A 3644-nucleotide genomic window follows, 5' to 3' on the forward strand; every position below is an offset into this window, starting at 1 on the left:
TCATTTATATTTTTTTAATTTGTATTTAGTTTGTTAATTTTCCATCAATCCAATTTATTGTTGCTTCAATTAGGACTTAAACTTGAGAAATCGGTACTTAGTAACACTATCCTCGTGGGAAGGATACTCTACTTATCACTTTATTACTTTTTCCGACTAGTACACTTGCCATACATTGCATGTTGTAATTAACACGCATCAAGTTTGTGGCACTGTTGCCGGGGATTGAGTTGTGTGTTAACATTAAAATTTTCTTGTGTTAGCTAGATTGGAATTTTATTTTTGCTTAATAGTTGTTTGTCTAATTTTTGTTAGTCTTTTCGGTTGGTTTGTGATCTCACTCTCTCTATTTTTTTGTGTAGTTTATGTGAAGAGCAAGACGTCAACCAGTGGTTCTTGTTGATCCTGAGATTGAAAGAGCCACTTGAAGACTGAACAAAGAAAGAAGAGAGAGAGAGGCTACAGTTGAACCAAAAGTCATAGTTGTAGAGATGGCAAAAAATAGAACACTAAGGGAGTTTTCAGTTCCCTCAGTGGATGGCAGTGGGTCGAGTATTACTAGACCAGTGGTACAAGCCAATAACTTTGAGATTAAGCCTACAATCATCCAGATGATCCAGCAGTCAGTTCAGTTCAGGGGTGATTTGAAGGAAGATCCAAATCTACACATTGCCAATTTTTTGGAGATTTGTGATACTTTCAAGTCAAACGGAGTGTTAGATGACACCATCAGATTGAGACTATTCCCATTTTCATTGAAGGATAAAGCTAAGGGATGGTTAATGGCATTACCAATAAGAACGATCACAACATGGAACGATTTAGCACAGAAGTTCCTAACCAAATTCTTTCCTCCAACAAAGTCGGCAAAGCTGAGAAATGATATCACATCATTTATTCAGGAAGAGTCGGAATCATTGTATGAGGCTTGGGAGAGATACAAAGAATTATTGAGAAGGTGTCCACATCATGGGTTGCCAGTTTGGATGCAAGTCCAAACATTTTATAACGGATTGATGGTGAATGTGCAAACTATGGTGGATGCAGCCTCGGGAGGAGCACTACAGAATAAGACTCTGAAAGAAGCTCATGAGTTGCTTGAGGTTTTGGCAAGAAACAATTATCAAAGACCTAATGAGAGGGTGCAACTGAAGAAATCTATGGGTCTTCATGAAATTGATGCTTATACAGCCATTTCAGCCCAACTGACAGCACTTCAGAAACAGTTAGGAAGTATGCAGGTAAATTCCATTCAAGCTCCTCAACTAACTTATGATTTTTGTGTAGGTAATCATGTGAGCAGTGACTGTCAAGTGGGGAATACGTTTGCTTTAGCATCATCATTGGAGCAGGTTAACTACTTAGCAGGGAATCAAAGGCAACCGAACAACCCGTACTCTAACACATGTAATCCTGGTTAGAGGAATCATCCAAATCTATCATGGGGCAATCAAAACCAGTAAAATAATCAATGGAACCAAAGAGCATTGCCAACTAACCAAACAGGGGTGAATAATCAACCAGGAGACCCAAGAGTGACAAAATTGGAGGACATGTTTGGGAAGTTTATGCAAGAGACCATAGGTTTTATGAATGAGACGAGAACTAATTTCAGAAATCAAGGGGCGTCCATTCGGAACTTAGAGGTACAGATGGGGCAGTTAGCTGAAAAGCTAAATGAGAGACCACAGGGGTCTTTGCCAAGCAACACAGTGACCAACCCACGTGAGCAAGCAAATGCAATCATTTTGAGGAGTGGGACAGTTTTGGAAGAAATGGAAAAATCAAGAGAATAAGAAAAGCCACCCAGGGAAAAGGAAGAATCTGATGAGGAAGTAGATGAAGAGATAGTTGCTGAAGAGAAACCATCTAGCCCTAGGGAAGAAGAACAGAAACGGGAAATGAGGTAAAGACAGAAGAAAGAGAAATTGTCATTCCCTGAGATACCACCAGAATTGGCACATCACACTCCACCTGTGTCGCTTCATCAAAGACTAAAGAAAAAGAATCAGGATAAGCAGTTTTCCAAATTCATTAAGATATTTAGAAAATTGCATATTAACATTCCTTTTGTAGATGCATTGCAACAGATGCCGAGTTACGCAAAATTTCTCAAGGAGATTTTATCAAACAAAAGGAAGTCAGAGGATGAGGAAACAGTAATGCTAACAGAGGAATGCAACGCCATTCTCCAAAAGAAGCTACCCCCGAAACTCAAAGATCCAGAGAGTTTTACTATTCCATGAATTATAGGAGATATTACTTTTGATCGTGTTTTATGTGATTTAGGTGCTAGCATCAATTTAATGCCTTTTTCTGTTTTCAGGAGATTGGGAATTGGTGAAGTGAAGCCAACGACCATGTCGTTGCAACTTGCAGATATGTCCATAAAACATCCACAGGGTATAGTTGAAGATGTGTTCGTGAAGGTGGACAAGATTATCTTTCTGGCAGATTTTGTTATATTGGACATGGGAGAGGATAAGGAAATGCCTCTTATTTTGGGCTGACCATTTTTGGCCATGGGAAGAGCACTCATTGATGTGCAAGAAGAAAAGTTACTGTTACGGGTTCAAGATGAAACAGTAACGTTCAATGTGTTTGAAGCTATGAAGTTTCCATCCAAGTCAGATTCATACTTTAGTGTTGATGTGGTGGATAAACTAGTAGCGGAGGTCATTGAAAAGAACACTCCACATCTACCTCTAGAGGCGTGTATTGCCCATTCAAGAATAATAGAGGTAGGGAGTCGGCAAAGAATGAATGTGCTAGATTGTTGGAAGCACTTCAGCCGATCGATGAAAACCAAGATCTTGAATTTGAGGAATTTGATTTTGAGAAAGAGAAGGCAAAGGAAAGAAATGAGGGACCTCCAACGCTTGAATTGAAACCCTTACCTTCCCACCTCAAATACGTATATCTTGGAGAATCGGAAACATTCCTAGTAATCATCAGTTCAAAGTTGAACAATTTGGAAGAAGAGCGATTGATTTGGGTTTTGAGAGAACATAGATCAGCAATTGGATGGACTATTTTGGATATTAGAGGCATACCTCCATCTTTTTGCATGCATAAGATACTCATGGAGGATGATATCAAGCCTAGAGTTCAACCATAACGAAGATTGAACCCTTCGATAAAGGAAGTGGTGAGAAAGGAGGTGGTGAAACTTCTAGAGGCGGGAATAATTTATCCCAATTCTGATAGTCCATGGGTTAGTCCGGTGCAAATGATTCCGAAGAAGGGAGGTATCACAGTGGTAAAGAATGAGAGCAATGAATTGAACCAACTAGGACGGTCACAGGTTGGAAAGTGCGCATTGACTACCAGAAATTAAATGAAGCGACAAGGAAGGATCATTTTCCACTTCCTTTCATTGATCAGATGTTGGAGAGATGGGCAGGGCATGCTTATTACTGTTTCTTGGATGGTTATTTAGGATACAATCAGATTGCCATCACTCCTGAGGATTAAGAGGATCAAGAGAAGATGACTTTCACTTGTCCCTATGGCACATTTGCTTACCAAATGATGCCCTTTGGTTTGTGTAATGCACCAACCACATTCCAGAGATGCATGATGTTGATCTTTGGAGATATGGTGGAGTGGTTTATAGAAGTCTTCATGGATGACTTCTCTGTTTT

At 39.6% G+C, this 3644-nt stretch overlaps 1 non-coding gene across 1 annotated transcript; it reads right to left on the reverse strand.

Annotated features, from left to right (window-relative positions):
• Positions 1-869: 869 nt before the first annotated feature.
• LOC116140447 lies at positions 870-976 on the reverse strand. Its single transcript, XR_004129625.1, has one exon. It is a non-coding gene; the product is annotated as a small nucleolar RNA R71 (small nucleolar RNA).
• Positions 977-3644: the final 2668 nt, after the last annotated feature.

Source organism: Pistacia vera, unplaced genomic scaffold (assembly GCF_008641045.1).
Source record: "Pistacia vera cultivar Batoury unplaced genomic scaffold, PisVer_v2 Contig372, whole genome shotgun sequence".
NCBI lineage: Eukaryota > Viridiplantae > Streptophyta > Magnoliopsida > Sapindales > Anacardiaceae > Pistacia > Pistacia vera.